The sequence below is a fragment of the Bubalus kerabau genome, chromosome 5 (genome assembly GCF_029407905.1).
Source record: "Bubalus kerabau isolate K-KA32 ecotype Philippines breed swamp buffalo chromosome 5, PCC_UOA_SB_1v2, whole genome shotgun sequence".
Lineage (NCBI taxonomy): Eukaryota > Metazoa > Chordata > Mammalia > Artiodactyla > Bovidae > Bubalus > Bubalus kerabau.
Window position 1 is genome coordinate 76,236,191 of NC_073628.1, and position 24,964 is coordinate 76,261,154.

General features: G+C 38.9%; 1 long non-coding RNA gene across 1 annotated transcript; it reads left to right on the forward strand.

Annotated features, from left to right (window-relative positions):
- Window positions 1-1,780: 1,780 nt before the first annotated feature.
- Window positions 1,781-17,481, forward strand: LOC129653919 (uncharacterized). Its single transcript, XR_008715280.1, has 3 exons — window positions 1,781-1,870; window positions 7,398-7,449; window positions 16,810-17,481. It is a non-coding gene; the product is annotated as an uncharacterized LOC129653919 (long non-coding RNA).
- Window positions 17,482-24,964: the final 7,483 nt, after the last annotated feature.

The window sequence follows — 24,964 nt, forward strand, 5'->3', positions numbered from 1 at the left end:
GTGAAACAATTCTCCACAGTGAGGGACACCCAGAGAAGTTCAGAGAGTTACATGGAGAATAGAAGAGGGAGGAGGGAGATAGAGGTGACCAGGAGGAGAAGATGGAGAGTCAAAAGGGGGGAGAGAAATCTAGCCAGTAATCAGTTCCCTAAGTGCTCTCCACAGTCTGGAACACCCAGAGAGATTCATAGAGTTACATAGAGAAGAGAAGAGGGAGGAGGGAGATAGAGGTGACCAGGAGGAGAAGAGGGAGGAGTCAAAAGGGGAAAGACCAATCTAGCCAGTAATCAGTTCCCTAAGTGTTCTCCACAGCCCAGAACACCCAGAGAGATTCACAGAGTTAAGTAGAGAAGAGAAGGGGGAGGGAGGAGATAGAGGTTACCTGGGGGAGAAAAGGGAGAGTCAAAAGAGTAGAGAGCAATCAAACCACTAATCACACCTCTTAGTGAAAATGGATACAGAAAGGTATTTAGATTCTTAAAGGCATAAAATTGATAATACCAAAAAGCAAAGATTAAAAATCTAGAGTAGAGGTTGCTGCTACTGCCACTAAGTCGCTTCAGTTGTGTCCGACTCTATGCGACCCCATAGATGGCAGCCCACCAGGCTCCCCCATCCCTGGGATTCTCCAGGCAAGAACATGGAGTGGTTGCCATTTCCTTCTCCAATGCATAGAAGTGAAAAGTGAAAGTGAAGTCACTCAGTCGTCTCTGACTCTTAGTGACCCCATGGACTGCAGCCCACCAGACTCCTCCATCCATGGGATTTTCCAGGCAAGAATACTGGAGTGGGGTGCCATTGCTTTCTCTGAGAGTAGAGTTTAGACTCTCAAAAATACAATATTAAAAATACAAAACAAAATCAATCACAAAAATTATTAAAAATATATATGAAATTTGCTTTAAAAATGGTGTCTTTTTTTTGCAAGTAATAGGTTATAAAAGTGAAAATTAAAGGAGTAATGAACTTAAATTTAAAAAATTAAAAAGTGATAATAGTAAAAATATATCTAGGAATTTCTCTGGAGCTGTTGTAGGCAGTGTGGGATCAGTTCAGTTTCAGATAGTTCCTTGTTTCAGCTTTTACTTGTTCTCAAGGTCTATGCTGCTGCTGCTAAGTCGTTTCAGTCATGTCTGACTCTCTGCGACCCCATAGATGGCAGCTCACCATACTTCCCCATCCCTGGGATTCTCAAGGTCTATAGGCCCCCTCCAATGCTTAGTCAATGTTAACTACAGGGTTTTAACCTGTTGCACCTGTCACTTCCAGAGTGGTTCCCTCTTGTTTATTTTGGCTTCCTCTTTTTGCAAGTTGCTTTGGTGTCTAATTATTGCCCTGACACAAGGGGCAAAGGTGGTCACTTATTTAGGCTCATTTGTTCAGTTGTTTTGTGGGGAGGGAGGAACACTGCAAACAAATATCATTGGCATGTGTGGGGAGTTCTTGCAGTGTATGGATCACAGTGGGTTTGCCCCAGCTCACACTGGCATGTGCTTTCTGGGTCTACACTGCTCAGGCTCCAGGGTGCTCTGCAGGGCATGATCCAAAGCGGGCCCTGGGTTTCATGCACTTCCCAGGTCTAAGTCACTCAGGTTCAGGTTCTCTGATACTCCACAAGGGCACAGACTTGGTTGGGCACGCGTTTTGTGCCCTTTCCACGGCCGAGCACCTCAGGCAACCAGGTGCTTGGCAAGAGGACTGTCCCAGGTGGACCGTGTGTCTTAATCACCTCCCTGGTTTGGCCGCTCAGCTTCCCAGGTGCGCCGGGAGAGCACTGTCTCAGGTGTGCCGTGTATCTCCTCTGGGGAGCTGATCTCTGGCTGCAACCCTCCTGGCAGATGTCAACCATCCAGGGTCCCAGGAAGACGTGGTGAGCAATGGAGAGTCTGCTCACAGTTTGGTGGAGGATGCTGGTCTCTTGGGCCGAGACTGGTGCAGCTTCTTGCCTTCTGGCGCAGGCCTGCCTCTCTGCCTCTGGTGGGGGAGGTGGGGGGAGGGGCCTGTATGCAGCTAGCTATCTCTCATGTGGTATTCGCTCAATCCTTTGTTCTGTGAGTGGCCAGGCTGTGAGTTAGAGCCTTTCGCAGGAAAGTTCTCATTTTTTTTCTCTCTGCTGATCCTACAGTTTGGGGTGCTATCTCAGATTGGGTTAGCTCCCTCAGATTGTCCTCAGGGCATTCAGGCCCAGTCCTCACCCTAAGGACCGTTGATGCTGCCCACACCTCCCTGTCCAGCCCCCGCTCGCTGGTGGTGGATGTGAGCGTCTGGGCTACTTCTCCACTGGCAGTTGCAGTTAGACACCTATTCTGTGGGTTTTGTTTTTTTCCCCTCCCAGTTGTGGTGCCCTCTGAGATTCCAAAACTCCCCACAGATCCACCTGTGAGAGGGTTTCCTACTGTTTCCTTCTCCTCCTTCATGACTCCCTGCCCAGGATGGGTCTCCATCCCTAACTCTTTTGTCTCTCTTTTTGTCTTTTATAGTTTGTCCTACCTCCTTTTGAAGAGAATGGGCTGCCTTTCTGGGTGCTTGGTGCCCTCCACCAGCATTCAGAAGTTGTTTTGTGGGAGTTGCTCAGCATCCAAATGATCCTTTGGTGAATTTGTGGGTGATAAAGTGCTCTCCCTGTCCTATTCTTCTGCCATCTTGGAACCGCCCCTTCCTGCTTCTGAACATACCTCACCGCCCACTACCGGGTCCTTACAATTTGGGCATAAAGCAATGACCTTGACATTGATTTCACGGACTTGTCTGGAGAAGCATCCAGCCCTCTTTGGTCCTTTATTTTTCATTTAGTAGATAGGCTTTACATTCTAATCTAAATTTTAAAAAAATTTATTATAATTCCTCTAAAGAGTGCAAAGTTGCAGTCCATTGATGGATGTCTGGTATTAATGTGGCCCTTCCTACCAGATTTTATTTAACTTTGATTCCTATTTTGCAAGAAACCAAATGCTTGAGAAGAGAGCTGACAGTACTCTTAGAATACAAGTGCTTCAGCCTTTGTTTTCCCAATTAACACCATCTTGATTTTAAATTGTTACATTAAATACTAAGACCTTTGTTTCTCTCCCTTGAATAAAGTGAATAATATGTTGGTCTTATCTACCTCAGCGTTGTTTTAAGGCTGTTTGAAAGCCCCACAATGAGTTAATATAAGAGATTATATTTTACTGGAAATTAGTTTTCTCTTTCAATTTTTGCATTGGCATATAAAGAGATAAATGCCTTATGGTTGTTTATGTGATGTGTGTGAGTTGGGAAGTAGAGACATGACATAAAAGAAAAAGAAAAATATCTTAATTTTTCCTAGTTTAATGAATTGCTAGAGCTCAGGCTTAGCATGTAACCTTATTCATGCCAAATTGGTACAAAGACAGTAAACATAATCATTTGACATTTCTCATTGGCACCAATTGGATTAAAGCAACTTGTCCAACCCTAGATTTTTTTTTTCCCAGAAGTGGGGTGTACCTCTTTCAAAAAAAACATACAAATATAGAACATTACTAAATGGGATGGAAGAAACAAATTGGGAGGTAATCAAAATGTCATTGATTGGCAATCCTGGAAGCTGTAGCTTTCTCTTCATTCACAAAAAGAAAACCAGTACCAGCAGACAAGAGCCCTTTTACAGTGTCCTTGCCACATACAGTATCCTGGTATGGTGTCTTATTGGTAGGGCCCCAACTGTGGAAATAATAGTAACATCAGCACAGTCTAGGGGCTCATAGTCAGACATGAGAATCTTTTTAATAGTATCATCATTGTTTTGCTCAATGTCATCATATTTGTCACCAGCCCATTCATTACCCATCATCATCCCTGATATTTCCAGAGTAGTCTTTTGTAGTTTATGAAGTGCTTTCTTATGAAATGTTTACAACAAACTTGCATGCTGAGTTATGTTATTTTCCCTGGTTTCATGCAAAGAGGCAAGAATTTCTAGTTAAAGGACCTTAGCTCAAGCTCTGGCTCAGCTCAGTTCAGTACCTGTGAATTAACCACATTTGTAACAGGACCCATGCTCAGTGCTGGGACTTCTCTGACCTGAAAAGCAGCTCCCATCCCTAGGAGAGTCCGTGACCTGCCTCTCCTTCTCCTCATGCTGCTGACGGTTTTTGTGGTTAAACAGATGGTTTTTACCCTTGGGTCCCAGGACCTCAGGTATTCAGAAAGGTAGAAGCAGGGTGATTCAAGTTATTGTCATTATTTCAAAATTATAAGCTTTTACCCTGAAAATTGAACCTTAACTCTGGGAAAGACTGCCCAGCCTAACTCACATATGGAAAAGATTGCAGAGGCTAACTCACATGTGAAATTGACTTTACCAAAGTCTGGTTTTGCAGGGAGACTGTCTATTGGGCCAGAATAAAGAGCACTTCATGTATCATGGGGCATGCATTTGAAGCTTCCTTTCATATGCCTGTCGGACCTTTTGCTGTGGTTCCATCCAGCTCATTACATCCTTAGTGCTAAGATTCCCCAGGCAGCACTTCCCTGAATGGCCACATCATGGTGGTGTCATGAGTCTGCTTTCTGCACACCAGCTACATCATTCTCAATTTTGTTTTCAATTCCAACACAAATGTGTTTGCAGAGCTAAATCCTAGCTCTTTGCAGCCTGCCAGGGATTTCTATTTAGAGAAGATGAGAGGCTTCTGTAAACTGAGGAGTTAGTGACAAAATTTCCTGGGAAGTTCACAAATATCCATTCTACACTTTCTCTTTAAGTGAGTAGTATTTTATTTGCAGAAGTCTAATAGTGTGATTGATGGGCTTCCCAGGAGAACTAGTGGTAAAGAATATGCCTGCCAATGCAGGAGACATAAGAAAACGTGGGCTCAGTCCCTGGGTTGGGAAGATCCCCTGGAGGAGGGCATGGCAACCCGTTTCAATATTCTTGCCTGGAGAATCCCGTGGAAGAGGAGCCTGGTGGGCTACAGTCTGTAGGATCGCTCAGAGTTGGACACGACTAAAGAGAATTAACACCCACAAGTGTGATTGGTGAAGTATGGGGGTGGGCATAGGATTCCACCAGGTTAAAATGGCAGGACCAAGTCAAGTACAACAGTGACTCTGTGTGGAAAAAGGCCCCCTAGCTCTACCGCAAACTAGGCAAGCTCCAGCCATAGAATGCATGTGGGTTTCCACACTGAGTCTTAGCTCAGTCACAGATATGAAGGATCCAGCTCCTGTGGAGCCAATTCCTTGCTTTTTGGAGTAAAAAATATATTTTAGCCACAATTAAGTAAATTCCTTATCGACTCTCAGTGGTTCACATAACTTGTAATAAAATGCACCAGGGGAAAAGGAGATTCACCCCAAGGGTGGCCTCATTCTGCCAATCCCAGGAAACTTAGAGAAGTTAATATAAGGCGACGACAACAAAGCTGGCTCACAAAGGACCCCACAAGAAGCTTTCTTCCCTCTTCACTGTCTAGGCTGGTGGCCGCGGGAGTAATCTCAGTGGCTGGACATCGCTGCTGCCTAAAGGTCTCTGAGTTCAGTACCTGATTCCTCATCTGTCACTCTAATGCTCACTGCTGAGAAAGATGCCAAAAAAATTATACAAGAGGGCTGCCTGTGTCCCCAGGGCCTTTTGCAGTCTGATGACTAGTCTGATTACTAGACCTTCACCTTACATTGTCATAAACTGATGGCAACCCACTCCAGTGTTCTTGCCTGGAGAATTCCATGGACAGAGGAGCCTAGCAGGCTACAGTCCATGGGGTCGCAAAGAGTCAGACCTGACTGAGCAACTAATACACATATGTACACAGTTGGACTAAATTATAAACAATTATCCAGAGGTCTAATGAATTCCTGTGTCACTCTCTTGTATAAGACCAGGAAAAAATAAAACTTGTTCTCATCAACATGTAGGATGCTTTTGCTTCTGTTTCTTTAAAATATTAGACAAATCCAAAATTTCATGAAAAATAAATAATAGTATGCAAGGGAAATAGTATCCATAGTAACTTTTATTAATGACTTTTAAGATCTACTCCCTGAGCAGCTTTCGAATATAAAATATGGTATTACTAATCACAGTAACCATGCTGCTTCACATTACATTGCCATGGTTTACTTCGTAACTGAGAGTTTGTACTTTTGACCACATCCACCCATTTTACCCCACCTCACCCCCTATCTCTAGCAACCACCAATGTGTGTTCTCTGTACCTATGAGTTCAGGTTTCTTGTTCTTTTTTCTTCCTTCCTTCCTCCCTTCCTCTCTTCTTTGCTTTCTTTCTTCCTGATTCCATATGAAAGTGAGATAATACAGTATTTTTCTCTGACATTTCATTTAGCATGATGCCCTCAAGTTTTAGTAGACATGAAAACAACCTATGTGTCCACCCATGTTGTCACATGTGGCAAGATTTCCTTCTTGTTTTATGGCTGGATGATATTTCATTGTATATTTCAATGTGTGTATACACACACACATACACACACATTTTCTCTATCCATTCACCTATCAATGGACACTTAAGTTGCTTCCATTTCTTGGCTATGGTAAATAATGCTGCAGTGAACATGGAGGTGCCTACCTATATCTTTTTTTGAGTTTGTGCCTTCATTTAATTTGGATCAATATCAAGAAGTGAAATTGCAGGATCAAATAGTAGTTCTATTTTTAGTTTTTTTGAGAAACCTATATCCTGGGTATTTTCTGATAATCAATTTTGCATATGTTGATGAAGTTCAATTTGCTAATTATTTGTCCTAGAAATCTTTGCCTAGTCAAGTTTTCAAAGATACTCTTCTATATTTTTTTCTAGAAGCTTCTAGAGATATTTAAATAACTAATCCTCCAAACTCAAGCCCAGAATGCAGGCTCTTCTACAGGCTGAGAGGCCAAGTGAAGTCTTGATGCACAAGTGGAGGGTTTAGTAGCTTTGCAGGTCTTCAGGACTAGAGTCTCATCATTCCCAGCATGGCCAGTCAGTGAGAGGAGTTTCAAGGTTCTAATTTTGGTGTTATTTTTGGAGATGACTTGGGTTTCTGTAGTCTTGGCTTCCTTGAGAATCAGAGTCATGCTTTGTAGCAAAGGCTGCCAAGTTAAACTTTTCTCTGGGTGAGAAAGCACGTGTTTACCCACGTGCAAACCTGAGCTTTAGTGTCTTGCTGTAATTGCATCTGTAAAACCTCTTCCTCAAATATTACTCTTTGCCTCCGTGGAAAAACAGCATCTTTAGCAAAAAAAAGGACAAGTGGGCAAAGGTTTCCCCCACACCACCAGAAGGGTAACATTTAAAAATGGAAATGGCTTGTGTAACCTACTTTTCTTTGCTTTTAAAATAACAGCTCCTAGATTTGCATTTGTTTTTAATTCTTGGCCCCCTGACCCCTGCTCCTGTTTGACTTGATAAATTCCATCTCTCCTTCCACAGGCAACTATTTAATCCTGAGCTTTTTGTAACTGCTTCATCAAAATGGTTTTAGGTAAGTTACCAGTTCTTCAGACAGGGAACTTTGTATTTGGAAAAAGAAAAGTATCTCCCAGTAATACTTCACCACATGGATTTCCAAGTTTAAATTATATTTTTTGCTGTCTAATATTAATTTGTTGTTGTTGTCACTAAGTCCTCCCCAACTCTTTGTAACCCCATGGATTGCATCATGCCAGACTTCTCTGTCCTCCACTTTTTTCTGGAGCTTGTTCAAATTCATGTCCATTTAGTCGGTGATGCTATCTAACCATCTCATCCTCTAATACTAACTACTATCCATAATGAGGCAGTATGGAGAATATAACACACAACAAAGGCTCTAACCACTTAAATGCACGTGTGTACACGTGTGTGTGTGTGTGTGTGTGTGCGCGCGCGTGTGTGTGTGAGCTCAGTCATGTCCGACTCTTTGTGACCCCATGGACTATAGGCCACCAAGCTCCTCTGTCCATGGGATTATCCCAGGCAAGAATACTGGAGTGGGTTGCCATTCCTTTCTCCAGGGGACCTTCCAGACCCAGGGATGGATCAAACCTTCATCTCTTGCATCTCCTGAATTGGCAGACAGATTATTTACCACTGCACCACCATGTGGATGCATGCACAAATCTTACAAGAATATAGAGAAAAGTCATGGTTTGAAAACAAAGTGATTTATACATTGAGAATGACTGCTGGAAAAACAAGAAGAGACATTGTTATGTTATTTGCATTAGAGAGAAAAAAAGAGCACCACAGAAAGATTCAGGATCCCTGACAATGTGCTTGTGGTTACATGACAAACAGATAGAAATCAATATGCATACACCACACAAACACTAATTAAACATGTCTTGCATTATTTTTCAACATATGAGCTTTTATTCATCCTATTTTTTCTTGATTACCAAAGTATGCATAATTATTGTAACAGTTCAAGCAATATAGAAATGTATAAATTATAAAAATTAATGGCTCTTTTCCCCAGTAGTTCCATACCCAAGGAAATCAATGTCAAGAGTCTAGTACGTATCACTTTATTCCAACATACAAAAACATGTACAGACAGAATTTGTTTTGCTTTTTCTTTAAAACAGAAATTGAATCATACTATGCATGTATTACCCTGACATTTACTTTTGTCACTTATTAATGTATCAAAGACATTTTCTAGGTATTTGTGTATATGTACATTGTATAATATTTATTTATTTTTTCTACTTACATATCATGCTCAGTTGCTCCAATTGTGTTTGATACTAATTCCTTGTCAGTTGCTTCATTCTCGGTCTAAGATCAAGGGCCTGGCAGGGTTGGTGTCTAGTAAGACCTCTCAGCATATCCTCACCTAGCCTATCCTCTGTGCACTCACATTCCCAGTGTCTCTTCCTCCTCATATAAGGACACTAATCCTATTGGATTAGGACCCCACACTTACGACCTTATTTAACTGTAATTATCTTCTTAAACTCCCTGCATCCAAATACAGTCACATTGGGAGTTAGGGCTTCAACCTATGAATCTTGGAGAACACAATTCAGTCCATAATACTCACCGTTTCCTCTACTGGTTGGAACATCTAGTTTGTTTTTTGATCAATTTGACTACCATTTTCAAAATCTTACTTTTTATAAAAATGGTTCCCATTTATCATACAAATATATAACACAAAAAATACAATGAATAGAAGGGACATACGATGAACTAAATACTTCTGTGCCCAAATAATCACTGGTAATCTCTGGTAAACGTCATCCTAGACAGATACATGCAAATAAACAAAAGGACAGGTGGGTGGGTAAGTAGGTAGATAATTGGATGGATAGAAAAAAAATAGATAAGTAGATCTACAAGAAAGCACACACATGCTATTTTCATTGAAAATGCTAAATTTGCTATAACTCAAACTTAATTTAAAAAAGAAACATGAAAATATAAAATTCAATGAAATTTGGAATGTTGTTTCTTCACATCAGGAATAAGAGTTTCTAAAAGATTACTCAGATTTTTTTAAACTGCTTGAGAAAGGTTAAAAGGTTATGGCCATTATGTTTATGTATTTCAACCTTACATGATATTTGTTAATCTCTTATGAATGAAAAAAAAGAGAAAATTCTTGCTCTCAGATCTCCAACACCCATGTTCGTTTAGCTAAACCATATTTTCCGTAGTAAAACTTAAATAAAAATTGATATCCAATTCTGAATCTATACTTCCCACATTAACTTAGGTCCAATTTAAAAAGCTCACTAGCAATATTTTTGTTAGGGCTTCTCCAATCCTGAATTCCTTATGTTGACTAACCTTTGAGAGCAGGAATTTATCTTCAAGTATGTTTATCAAGGCATGCTCAGCATTCACTGAGTTCCTGCATGTCTGAGAATCTCTCTCTTTTGAAGAAAATTTGACTTGACGTAAAATTACTGGGGCACATTTTCTTTCCTTTATAAATTTGCAATATAAATTTATAAATATTGCTCCCATATCTGTTGGCATAAAGACTGGTGAACATTACTTTCTTTTCTTCTGCATAACCAGTTTTATTTACCCTATTAGTCACATACTTATTTCTATGTTTACTCTTAAAATTTAAAACTATTCAGGGGAAAACAGGAAAAACATTCTCTGACATAAACCACAGCAAGATCTTTCTGACCCACCTCCTAGAGTAATGAAAATATAAATAAAAATAAACAAATGAGACCCAATTAAGTTAAAAGCTTTTGCACAGCAAAGGAAACCATAAACAAGATGAAAAGACAACCCTCAGAATGCGAGAAAATATTTGCAAATGAAGCAACTGACAAAGGATTAATCTCCAAAATATACAAGCAGCTCAATATAAAAAAGCAAACAACCCAATCAAAAAAATGAGTGGAAGACTTAAATGACATTTCTCCAAAGACATACAGATGCCCAACAAACACATGAAAAGATTCTCAGCATCAGTCATTATGAAAAAAATGCAAATCAAAATTACAATGAGATACCACCTCATACCAGTCAGAGTGGCTATCATCAAAAATTCTACAAACAATAAATTCTGGAGAGGATGTAGAAAAAGGGACCCTTCCTACACTGTTGGTGGGAATGTAAATTGACACAATCACTATGGAGAACAGTACAGAGGTTCCCTAAGAAACTAGGAATAAAATTGCCATATGAGCCAGCAATCCTTCTTCTGGGCATATACCCTGAGAAAACTATAATTCAAAAAGCTACATGTACCTCAACTTTCACTGCAGCGCTATTTACAATACCCAAAGCAACCTAAAGGTACATCGACAGATGAATGGATAAAGAAGATGTGGTATGTAAACACAATGGAATATTACTTAGCCATAAAAAGAAGTGGAATTGGGTCAGTTTTACCGATGTGGATGAATCTACAGTCTGTTATACAGAGTGAAGTTAGAAAGAGGAAAGCAGCTATTGTATATTAATGCATATAAATGGAATCTAAACAATGATACTGATGAGCCTATTTGCTGGGCAGGAAGAGAGATGCAGAGGCAGACAATGGACTTGAGGATGTGCGAGTGGGGAGGAGAGGGTGGGTGGGACAAACAGAGAGTAGCACTGACATATATATACCATGTGCCAAACAGACGGCTAGCGGGAAGCTGGTGTGCAGCACAGGGAGCTCACCTCGGTGCTCAGTGATGACCTGGAGAGGTGACATGGGGGGAATGCTAGGCAGACTCATGAGAGAGGGTATTCTTGTACTGAGAGCTGATTCACATAGCTGTACTATAGCAGAAACTAACACAACATTGTAAAGCAATTATACCCCTGTTAAAAAATAAATTAAAAAAAATTTGATTACTCCACCAGCAAGTACAGAAATGTTAAGCAATATTCATTTTTCTCAGATAACACTCCCTCCATAGTTAACCATCAACTTTTTAATGGTTAATCCCTCCATATTTTTTTCTAAACTACATACATGTATGTAATATTTATGCCCCTCTTCTTATCTCTCTTTTAGAATGTTAGCATATGCTCTCTCTATGTTCTCCAACCTTTATTACTAAAAATTTAATAAAGTACCCTGGAGCTCACTCTGTAGTAGTATGAAGAGATAGTCTTTATTCTTATAGAAAAAAAAAAGCAGTTTAATGAAATATCATGGACATACAGTAAAACCACATATATTTAAAATGTTCACATTTTCTAGATATTTGTATATATGGAATCATACAATGTGTACCTTCCCCCCTCAGACTCTTTCACTCAGAATACTTATTTGTAGAGTCATCATGTAGCTTTAGCATCAATAATTGACTTATATTTATTGTTGAGTAGTATTCGGCTTTCTGGATACACCATAAGCTGTTTATAAATGCACCTTTTGAGGGACATTTGGGTTGTTTTCTGGTTTGTCTGTTACAAATAAGCATTTGTGTATAAGTCTTTGTATGAATATACAGTTTCATTTGTCTTCCCTAGTGGCTCAGATGGTAAAGAGTCTGCCTGCAATGCGGGAGACCTGGGTTCGATCCGTCTAGATCCCTTGGAGAAGGAAATGGCTACCCACTCCAGTATTCTTGCCTGGAAAATCCCATGGACAGAGGAGCCTTGCAGGCCCCAATCCATGGGGTTGCAAAGAGTCAGACACAACTGAGCACTAACACACTCACATACCAGTTTAAATTCTCACCAGCAATGTGTGAAGAATCCAGTTTCTTCACACTGTCACCAACATGTGGTGTGTGAGGGCAGTTTTTCCAATTTTAGCCTTTCTAGATAGTAGTAGCAATGATTACTCATTATGGTTTTAATTTGCATTTCCATAATGACTAATGCTGTTGAGCATATTTTCATGGGCTTATTTGCCATCCATATATCCTCTTTTGGGAGGGGTCTGTTCAAGTTGTTTGCCCATTTGAAAAATTAAGCTTTTGATTTTCTTATTGAGTTTTCAGAGTTCATCGTATCTTCTAGATACAAGTCCTTTATCAGATGTATGCTTTGCAAATGTCTTCTCTGTCAATTATCTCTTCATTTTTATAAAAGTGTCCTTCAAAGAGCAGAAGCTTTAAATTTTGATCAAGACCAATTATCATTTTTTTAAATTTAACGAATTTTACTTTAGCTGTCACGTCTAAAAAATATGCTGTATCCCAAGATCACGAAGAGGTTTTTTTTTATGTTTTTATCCAGAAGTTTTACAAATTTAGGCTTTACATTGAGATCTAATTTATCCATTTTGAGTTAGATTTTATGTCTGGTGTATGGTGTGAATGGAAGGTTTTTTTTGCCCAAGTATATATATCTAAGATTTATTATCAAGCTTGATTTTTTTAGAAGACCATATGTTCTTCTCTTAATTGCCTTTGTCAAATATCTGTTGTCCACATATATTTGGATTTATTGCAAGAGTCTATTCTGGGCCTTTGAACTCATCCTCTATTGCTCTATCTCAACACCTAGGCCACACTCTCTTGATTACAGCAGCCTTATAAAAATCTTGAAATCAGGCAGTGTTCCTCCTCTATCTATTCTTTGCCCCAACACTATTTTGGCTCTTCTAGGTCTTTGCATTTTAATGTGGATTTTATAATGATCTAATTAATTTCTACCAAAGGAAAACTCCTGCTGATCATTTGATGGGACTTTTATTGAATCTAAAGACTTTCACTCACTCACTCAAAGACTATGTGGGGAGAATTGTTATCTTAATATTAAGTCTTCTGACTCATCATCAAGGTAGAAAACTGTTTAATTTTTTTCCCCTGATCTTCGATTTCCAATTGTTTGTTTCTAGTATATGCAAACACATTGATCTTACATTTAGAAAACTTAGTATACTAATTCATTAGTTCTAATTGCTTTTTTGTAGTTTACATCAGAGTGTCTATATACATGAGCATGTTGTTTGTGAATAAACATGTTTACTTCTTTCTTTTTGGCAATAGAAATACCTTTAATATTCTACTTATCAGGTAAAGTAGTTTTTTGTAGATTCCATCAGACATACATAGACAATAGAGTAGTCTGCAATAAAAGACAGTTTTACGTCTTCCTTTACTTGTCTTTCATTCCTGGCAGTAATTTCTGAGAAATCACCAAGATAATCTAATTTCTACATCTTTAAATTTTTCTGTAAATAGGTATCTTGTTAGAGTTGCTCAGAAGGTTATGTAGATATTCTGTTTTCTTATCAAAATGTAAAGCTGCGTGAGTAGGGAATATATTTTTTTCTTTCATTTAGGATCCAGGGAAGTTTTCTGGTGGAAAGAAATGCTCCTTGCACAGAAAATGATCAACCAGTCTAACCACTGCGTGTAGCATACCAACAAGCGGATGAACTTGCAGGCTGAAAAGCTAAATATAAACTACATATTTTGCTCATATTGCAGACAATTTTCTAAACACAGTTCTTGGTGGAAGCATCTATCCTATTATTTGTTTGATAAAGCTAACAAAATTATAAACATGGAGAAACAATATGTTTTGTCCCATCTTGTTTTTTTGTTGTATGTACAAGGTTCTAGAAAATAATGAAAGCAGCAGCTATAATTCAAACTTTCCATCTTCTGGGCTATTCTCTGTAGTGATGAACAGCAAAAACTCTGATAATATGCTTGAGTTTAGCATCTCAAGTCTTTTACTAAATAGAATTGATACCGAGGGCAAGTTAAACTCTGTGTGTCTCAGTTTTCTCATCTGTAAAATCAGAATGATAAGAGCACCGCTTTCACATTTAAATTGAGAAATGATTCTGGCAAAAGGATTATAGAAGGAAAAATTAATTATAAAAATTAAACGGTATATGTTTCTAATTTGAAGACTTAGTAATATCCTATAGTGAGGATTAACTTAATCCTCTGTGATTTTATAGATTTTTTTTTCTATTTTTCTATGGACAGGGAGGCCTGGCATGCTGTGATTTGTGGGGTCACAAAGAGTCTGACATGACTGAGCGACTAAACTGAACTGAATGGACTATACATCTTTTTTTAAAAATGTAGAGTTGATTTCTTTATTTTATTTTATTCATTTAGTTGGCTATGTGGGTCTTAGTTGTAGCACATAGGATCTTTCCCTCACTGCAGTACATGGACTTCTCTCTAGTTGTAGCCTGCAGCCCTGATGGCTTGTGGGATCTTATTAATAGTTCCTCAACCAGAGACCAAACCCATATTCCCTCCATTGGAAGGCGGATTCTTAACCACTGGACCACCAGGGAAGTCTTACCAATTTCAAATTTATGAATGAGATAATATTGCCATAAAGGAAGACATCACATTTTAAAGTGAAGTCACTCAGTCGTGTCTGACTCTTTGCAATCCCATGGACTGTAGCCTACCAGGCTCCTCTGTCCATGGGATTTTCCAGGTAAGAATACTGGAGTGGGGTGCCATTTCCTTCTCCATCACATGTTAAGGCAATCTTAAAATATATGCAAGTCAGAGATATTTTATTTTTCAAAAGCTTATTTCTAAGCTGTGTGTTTAGAAATTGGACTCATACCAACTATCAAAATATTAAAGATAGCTTAATCCATTCAATAAGTCTATATAAGATATAAATAATGGCATACATTTACCATAATAGTTGTCCTTTTTAAACAACCACAAAATATCTCAATACTTCTATGAGAAAATTCATCTTGAACACTAACTTAAATGATCCCTTTACATTGAACAAATGTGTATGAAGCTCCAACTTTGTTTCAGAAATGGTTTTAGATGATTTGTTTATATGTTCTAATTTAATCTTCATAATAACTGTGTAACATGTAAGTGGGATATTATTACCCTTATTTCACATATGAGAAAATGGAAGTTCAGAAAATTTAAGTAACTTTCCCACAGTTACTCAGATTATAGCAAAGCCAAGATTCAAACCAAAACCCCAATTTTTTTCCATGATACTTTGTGGTTTCTTTTTTTTGAAAACACACATACACACAGCCCTGGCAGCTGGACAAAGAACTTCTTTTTGCTTCAGACCCATGAATTTCTATAGAATCACATATATTCTTCAAGTTGCACCCCTTAATATGATTAATTGTGTTTTATGAGCCCATCTCTCCCAGTAGAGCAGGAGCACCTTTAAAGTAAATTCTATGTTTTGGTCATCTTCACGAACTCCATGGCAAACATTGCCAGTCACATATAGGTATTTTTCTGTTTTGATTTTTTTTTTTTTTTGGAGTACTATTGAGAACAATATTGTGCTAGTTTCTGCTTTACAATGACAGGTACTATAGGTGTATATATATATCATATATATATATATATGTATATATATATACATATATATATGTATGTATATATACGTGTGTATATATATATGTATATGTATATATATGTATCATATATATATATATATCCTCTCTCTCTTGAGCCTTCCTCCCACCACCCCCCATTCCACCCATCTAGGTCATCACAGAGCACCAAGCTGAGCTCTCTCTGCTACACATAGATGTTTTATAAAGGTCTATTATACACTGAAGAATTGATGCTTTTGAAGTGTGGTGTTGGAGAAGGCTCTTCAGAGTCTGTTGGACTGCAAGGAGATCCAACCAGTCCATTCTGAAGGAGATCAGCCCTGGGATTTCTTTGGAAGGAATGATGCTAAAGCTGAAACTCCACTATTTGGCCACCTCATACGAAGAGTTGACTCATTGGAAAAGACTCTGATGCTGGGAGAGATTGGGGACAGGTGGAGAAGGGGACAACAGAGGATGAGATGGCTGGATGGCATCACTGACTCAATGGACGTGAGTCTGAGTGAACTCCAGGAGTTGGTGATGGACAGGGAGGCCTGGCGTGCTGCGATTCATGGGGTCACAAAGAGTCGGACACGACTGAGCGACTGAACTGAACTGACTGATTATATTCAACTCTTATTTTTGTTCTTTCCTTGATAGAGTTTTTTAAAAGTATATCTCCTCTGTTCCTCTTCCCTCTCTACTTTTACTTTTTGAAATCTAGTAGGGAAAGATAAAGATCTATATTTGTTTTAGGGGGAGGCTTTTAGTGTGTGAAGAATAAAGGAAGATTGAGCTTAAGTTTCAAAGAAATGCATTGGAGAAATGGGCCCAAGATCAGAAAGATCAGAGAGGTTACCTGAGAAACCAGTCTCCAGGCTGAGTGATGAGAAGAATGAGCACATGTGCATGTTCCCTCTATTTCTTTCCATTTTTTTCACTTCTACCAATGTTGTTATTGAAAACCACATCCTAGTGAACCAATCAAGAATGTGTGTATGTGTGTGTGTGTGAGATTGGAGACAAGTCTATAAAACAAGAGTAAATGAAATAGAGGGAAAAAAAAAAAAAAAAACCCTGAAGTTGGATCATCTAATAAAGCTTGTGGCAGGAGTTGTTCCCAGAAATCTTTTTTTTTTTTTTTTTTTGCAGGTACCATCATGATGAAGAAACGACATGAAGGGCCAACATCTGGTTCATTAGTATGGACAGTAATACTTAGATTCAGAAGGAACTTGAGAGTTGATTACACCAAGAAGGCTTAGACAGGTTGGGATGTGGGGGCCATGAAGGAAGATGCTCCCTGGTTGATCCTGATAGCCAGGCCAGTATAGGATCCCCAGTCCCCACTCTCTTAGTAGTTCTTAAATATGTTACTTTGTAAAGAAATGGAGGAATTGTCAACATAGTAGCCAAGAGCCCAATTTCAGAGATGAGAACATGTATTGAATGGAGAGAAAAGGCAAGATGATACACTTGAGCATCCAGAGAGTCAAGAAAAAAAGGCAGAAGCAGCAGGCATGGCTCCCTCGGTTACCCTACTGCTTTCTGATGATATGCCCACTTCCCTGGTATAGTTCCAGGTAGCTCTTCTACCAGAATTAAGGTTTGAAAAGTGAAAGTGTTAATTGCTTAATCATGTCCAATGCTTTGTGACGCTATGCACTGTAACCTGTCAGGCTCCTCTATCCATGGACTTCTCCAAGCAAGAATACTGGAATGGGTAGCCATTCCCTTCTCCAGAGGATATTCCCAGCCCAGGAATGGAACCCAAGTCTCCTACAATGCAGGCAGATTCTCTACCATCTGAGCTACCAATTGGTCCTAATTAACCTAGATACTCTACAAGCATTAAACAAATAAATTCAGTTTTAAATTCAACAGTTACAATGGTATTAACATCACTTCATGGGAAATAGATGGGGAAACAGTGGAAACAGTGTCAGACTTTATTTTTCTGGGCTCCAAAATCACTGCAGATGGTGACTGCAGCCATGAAATTAAAAGATGCTTACTCCTTGGAAGAAAAGTTATGACCAACCTAGATAGCATATTGAAAAACAGAGACATTACTTTGGCAACAAAGGTCCGTCTAGTCAAGGCTATAGTTTTTCCTGCGGTCATGTATGGATGTGAGAGTTGGACTGTGAAGAAAGCTGAGCACTGAAGAATTGATGCTTTTAAACTGTGGTGCTGGAGAAGACTTTTGAGAGTCCCTTGGACTGCAAGGAGATCAACCAGTCCATTCTGAAGATCAGCCCTGGGATTTCTTTGGAAGGAATGATACTAACGCTGAAACTCCAGTACTTTGGCCACCTCATGCAAAGAATTGACTCATTGGAAAAGACTCTGATGCTTGGAGGGATTGGGGGCAGGAGAAGAAGGGGACGACAGAGGATGAGATGGCTGGATGGCATCACTGACTTGATGGACGTGAGTCTGAGTGAACTCTAGGAGTTGGTGATGGACAGGGAGGCCTGGCGTGCTGCGATTCATGGGGTCGCAAAGAGTCGGACATGACTGAGCGACTGAACTGAACTGAACTCTGCACTTTTTTTTAACAGCCTGATAGATAGCCATATACATTAACACAATGTGATATACTTAAGAATAAACACCAAAGAGTATCTTTTATTTTAAGGGTAATATGACTCTAAACATACACCACTGGAAGTCTAAATAAGTCCCTTCCTAGATAATTTCTTATACAAACACAAAAATTCAAAATAGTTGTGGGTGTACGGGTATGATTATTACTTTTATCAAATCTATGGATGTGCTTTTTAATGCTGATATATCTCACTCTCCTAAGAAATGAATTTTATTTATAGAGTGGGGGAATATGCTCTCTTGGGAAAATATAGGCGTATAAATTATTAAAGAAAATAGTGAACTTTCTAAAAACCCAATCACTTACTCAAAAGACATAGCAAAATTAGAATACACAGTAATTGCTTTTATAGCTGAGGGAGTAATATCCAAGGTGTAAATAATAATTTTATGGGTCAGGCATCCACATAAATGACAAGTCCTTATACTTCATCTGCCCTCCACAGCTGCACTTGCCTTTAGGTTAATAAGCTGCTTTCTGAACTGCTCAAGTTTTCCTCCTAGAGTCATATGTAAGTTGTGATTTTCTATAAAGAAAATCTGTCTTCAACCTGAATGATGTTTAAGACTTAAGGACAGAACAACTAGCTTGATTCAAAATGCATAGCAACCTAAATGTTCTTTGATGGATGAATGGATAAAGAAGATGTGGTACATGTATAGAATGGAATACTACTCAGCCATAAAAAAGAATGAAATAATGCCATTTGCAATGACATGGAGAGACCTATAGATTATAATACTAAGCAAAATAAGTCAGAAAGAGAAAGACAAATACCATATAATATCACTTATATGTGGAATCTAAAAAAAAAATGATACAAATGAACTTACTTACAAAACAGAAATAGAGTCAAAAATGCAGAAAACAAACATATAGTCACCAAGGGGGGAAGGGGGAGAGAGAAATTAGGAAATTGGGATTGACATATAAACACTACTCTATATATAAAAGAGATAATTAATAATGACCTTCTGTATATCACAGGGAACTCTACTCAATATGCTGTAATGACCTATATGTAAAAAGAGTGGATATATGTATGTGTATAACTGATCTACTTTGCTGTACAGCAAAAATGAACACAACATTGTAAATCGACTCTACTCAAATAAAAATTAATTTTATAAAAAGCATAGCCATAACCTAAAACATAAAGATTCATGAGTCCATACTGGTATAAATGATTGAAAAAAATAAATAGGACACATAGAAAAATCCCTTATGCAAAATCATTACAAATAATTTATATAGATACTTGGCTATCAAGGACTCGGATCATAAATATCTACTATTTAATTGTGGGCTGCACACAGTGACTTCCTCCCAAAGAAGACAGTATGAGAAGAAGGGGGAAATAACTTTACTCGAAGAAATCTGACAAACACCACCTCAGCCAGGTGCTCAAACGACATCAACAGTGTTAAGTCATGTCGATAGGATGTGTTCTTGATATGAAGTGATGAAACTGGAGCTTTTCCTTTCCAGTCTTAACCCCTGTCTAATCATGAGAAAAATATCAGACAAGTCCCAGTTGGGGACGTTCTACAAAACCCCTGGCCAGCACTCCTCCAAACTGTCAAGTTCATCAAAAACAAGTCAGACAAACTATCACAACTAAGAGGAGCCTAAGGAGACATGACAACTAAAAGAAATGAGGTGCCCTGGATGGGACCCTGAAACAGCAAGAGGACACTGGGCAGCAACGAAGGGATTCCGAATCAAATACGGACTTTGCTTAAGAATAATGGGTCACTCACAATTCATTAGCTGTGACAAATGGGCCATGGTAATGTTGCTGTTGTTGTTGTTGTTCGGTCACTCAGTCGTGTCCGATTCTTTGTGACCCCACGGACTGCAGCACGCCAGGCATCCCTGTCCTTCACCATCTTCTGAAGCTTGCTCAAACTCATGTCCATTGAGACAGTGATGCCATCCAACCATCTCATCCTCTGTCTGTCATCCCCTTCTCTCCCTGCCTTCAGCCTTCAAAAGGCCCAGCAAAAGGGCCTTTTCTAATGAGTCAGCTCTTTGCATCAGGTGGCCAAAGTATTGGAGTTTCAGCTTCAGCATCAGTCCTTCCAATGAATATTCAGGACTGATTTCCTTTAGGAAGGACTATTTTGATCTCCTTGCAGTCCATGGGACTCTCAAGAGTCTTCTGCAACACCACAGTTCAAAAGCATCAATTCTTTGGCACTCAGCTTTGTTCACAGTCCAACTGTCACAGCCATATATGACTACTGGAAAAACCATGGTCTTGACTAGATGGACCTTTGTTGGCAGAGTAATGTCTCTGCTTTTTAATATGCTATCTAGGTTTGTCATAGCTTTTCTTTCAAGGAGCAAGCATCTTTTAATTTCACAGCTGCAGTGACTTTGGAGCCCAGGAAAATAAAGTCTGTCACTGTTTCCATTGTCTCCCCATCTATTTGCCATGAAGTGATGGGACTGGATCCCATGATCTTAGTTTTTTGAATGTTTAGTTTTAAGGCAACATTTTCACTCTCCTCTTTCACTTTCATCAAGAGCTGCCTTAGTTCCTCTTCGCTTTCTCCCTTAAGGATGGTGTCATCTGCATATCTGAGGTTATTGCTATTTCTCCCGGCCATCTTGATTTCAACTTGGGCTTCATCCAGCCCAGCATTTTGCATAATGTACTCTGCATGTAAGTTAAATAAGCAGGGTGACAATATACAGCCTTGATGTACTCCTCTCCCAATTTGGAACCAGTCCATTGTTCCATGTCCAATTCTAACTGTTGCTTCTTGACCTGCACACAGGTTTCTCAGGAGGCAGGTAAGGTGGTCTGGTATTCCCATCCTTTTAAGAATTGTCCACAGTTCTGATCCACACAAAGGCTTTAGTATAGTCAATGAAGCAGAAGTAGATGTTTTTCTGGAATTCTCTTCCTTTTTCTATAATCCAATGGATGTTGGCAATTTGATCTCTGGTTCCTCTGCCTTTTCTAAATCCAGGTTGAACATCTAGAAGTTCTTGCCTCATTTACTGCTGAAGCCTAGCTTGGAGAATGCTAATCTTAGATTCTAGTAATAAGTGAACCTGGTGTGTGGGGTCTACGAGAACTCTTGATATTTTCATTATTTTCTATAAATCTAAAACAATTTTAAAATTAAAAAGTTAATTTAAAATATGCAGAGAATGATTAGGCAAAAATGCACAGTAACAGAATATAAATGATCCTATGAAATAATAGAAGATATATTGGTGCAGTGGTAAAGAATCTGCCTGTCAATGCAGGTAATGCAGGAGACGTGAGTTCAATCACTGGACTGAAAGATCCCTTGCAGGAAGAAATGGCAACCCACTCCAGTATGTTTGCCTGGGAAATCCCATGGACAGAGGAGCCTAGTGGGCTACAGTCCATGTGGTCATAAAGCATCAGACAAAACTGAGCATGCACGCAGAGCCCCTGGTTCCTGGCACAGAACTCCTAAAATGTGTGTAATCTGTAAAGTGATGAGAACACTAGGAGCAACTTTGGTTTTAATATCTGGTCTTTGACCTAATATCTGTCTGACACAGAGTTCTTAAATCCTTTGGGATTTTCTGGATGATGAGAGTGTCTTTTGTTCTAATGGGGTGATCCATGGTGTGAATCTGGATATAGCTTAGCTACCAGAAAGACCAAGCCATTATATTAGAAGCTTGGAACTTTCAACCCTGAACCCCAGGGCTGAGAAGAGGGCCTGGAAATGGAATTCATGATCACTCATGGCTGCATGAGGAAGCTTCCAGCAAATGCTCACAAGCATGGAACGTTCCAGGTTGGTGAACATGTGGAGGTGCTGGGAGGGTGGTGTACTTGGAGTGGGTGTGGAACTCCTCACCCTTCCTATATACCTTGCCCTGTGAATCTGATTCATCTGGCTGTTCATCTGTATCCTTTATCAAATCTTTTTTTTTTAATTAATTTTTATTTGGAGTATAGTTGCTTTACAATGTGTTAGTTTCTGCTGTACAGCAAAATTACAATGTGCACATATGCACATATCCCCTTCCTTTTGGATTTCCTTCCCATTTAGGTCACTACAAAGCACTGAGTAGAGTTCTCTGTGCTATACAGTTGGTTCTCATTAGTTATCTATTTTATACATAGTAGTGTATATATGCCAATCCTCATCTCCCAATTCCTCCCACACCTCCCCCCTTTCCCTCTTGGTGTTCGTACATTTGTTCTTTACATCCGTGTCTGGAGACTGCCATACAGAATAAAGTAAGTCAGAAGGGGAAAATCAAATGTAGTATATTAACACATACATGTGGAATCTGGATAGAAAGACGTGAAGGAGAGACAGAAAAAGGAAAGTTTAAGTCTATTCTGCATCCATTTCTGATCTTTGATGCTGGCTCTCCATCATTTCTAGCATTGAAATAAAGGCCAGGTAGGTAGTGGCCTGATAATGCAGTATTCCCAAGTACTTATGATCCAATATTCCAGTCTAGTAATTGCCTCCTAAATGCAAAGATGGAGAATTTACATTTTGCTTTCTCTCTCAAGAAAGCTATAGGTATATTTTGTGAGCAAGTAAACATCAGAGATGGCTTCTTATTCTTATCTATATTTTACAGTCACCTTCGGTCTCCTCTTCGCACACAGCGATGGTATCATATTGCTGAATGAATGAAAGGATAGTTTTATCTGGATGCCGTGAAACCACTAGTTTTGTTACCTTGATAGATACACAATTTCCTCTTTGTGTACTTTTAATTTTTTTCACAAACAATATAATCTTCCAGATTATTAAAAAATTTCTCTAAAATCTTACATTCTGCCGTCGAGACAGTCTCTCCTCCCATGTGTCTTATTTTTTTTTATAAAAATAAACAGTAATTGAATACATAGGTGCCCAGCTCTTTATTCCCAAATGTTCACATCTCCTATTCACTTCTTAACCTCTACTGATTTAGATTCCATTCCTTGAACCATTCCTTGGTTCAAGTCTCAATTTTTTAAAGAATTTCTTCTCCCTCTTTCATGTTGATTAATGTTCTTTCTTCAATTCTTTCTCCTTCAGCTTTTTTGTTATTTATTTAATTAAATGAAAATTCATGGCATTAACTCTTAAAAAATCAAAATTTTGTAATATTTTATCAAAGTTATATTTACACATAGGTTAAGAAAAGAAAAATAGTTTTATAAGTCTCATATTGTAAAACAGTGTTTTTCTCTGTCCCTCCAGATCCTGTAAATTGACTGCTCATCAGAAGCAATCATTTATATTAAGTTTAGATGTCTCCTTTGGCATTTTTCTTTATCTTTCCAAAGTATTTGCAAAGTAGGGCTTCCCTTGTGGCTCAACTGGTAAAGAATCTGCCTGCAATGCAGGAGACCTGGGTTCCATCCCTGGGTTGGGAAGATCCCCTGGAGAGGGGAAGAGCTACCCATTCCACTATTTCAAGGGGCGTCCCTGATGGGTTTCCCTGAAGGGCTTCCCTGTGGGGCTTCCCTGATAGCTCAGTTGGTAAAGAATCCACCTGCAATGCAGGAGCCCCTGGTTTGATTCCTGGGGGGTTAGGGAGAGATCCCCTGGAGAAGGGCTAGTCTACCCACTCCAATATTCCTAGGCTTCCTTGTGGCTCAGCTGGTAAAGAATCCACCTGCAATGCAGGAGACCTGGGTTCCATCTCTGGGTTGGGAAGATCCCCCGCAGAAGGGAAAGGCCACCCACTCCAGTATTTGGGCCTGGAGAATTCCATGGACTGTATAGCCCATGGGGTCTCAAAGATTCAGACACAATGGAGTGACTTTCACTTCACTTTCCAAAGTATACAATATTTGTTTATATGGCCATTTAATTTATTTAAACTTTTTGCTATCATCTGTTGGATATCCATGGTGAAAAATGAGACATTATTCTCTTATCCCATGCACACTCATATTCCCTCACTTATCTTCCTAACAATTACACATTTTACTGACAATTTACAAAACAATGACACATTTTATTATATAAATACTTGTGTTTACATTGAGTACCTAAATATTATTTACAACTAATTCAAGAGATTTATTCTAATTATATACACTTAGCAATGTATCTTTTTTTTTAATTAATAATTGACTCTCTTTGTGGCTTGCTTACTCTGCCATGTTCTACTCACTAATTTAATACCAAACTTCCTGCCAGAAATTTAAATCTTCTGGTTTGTTTTCTAGGCTGCCTGGGAAGGCAAGTGTTAACAGCCAGTCTAAAACTTTCATTTCCCCCCTCAGGGCCACCTGAAGCAAGCCTGACCTTTGTCAGAAGACCTTGAAATAATGCCTGAACTATAAATGTAGCAAAAAGATATATGAGTGTTCTTCAAGAACCACCATATTATCAATCTAGGAATGCTTTCACAGGATACACCTAACATTCTTACTGTAAATAAATCTGCAATTCATTGATTAATGGGATACAGCTGCATGGAGGAATGAAAATTAATGTAATCATGTAATCAAAATATGACTTTGTGATAAACAAGGTTTATAAACTGAGAGACCCTAAAACTTGGCAGCTTGCCTGTGTCCACAGGGTCCTTGTTACTCTAAAACCAAAATGGAAAGGGAGTACAGGAATTTGAGTCTCAAAAATTTGGGATTCCCAGATATTGATATGATAAACTCTGTAAGTCCCTTCTTGGTGTTCCTTGCCAATCATTACTAATTCTTGTTGCTAGGTAGCGTTGCCT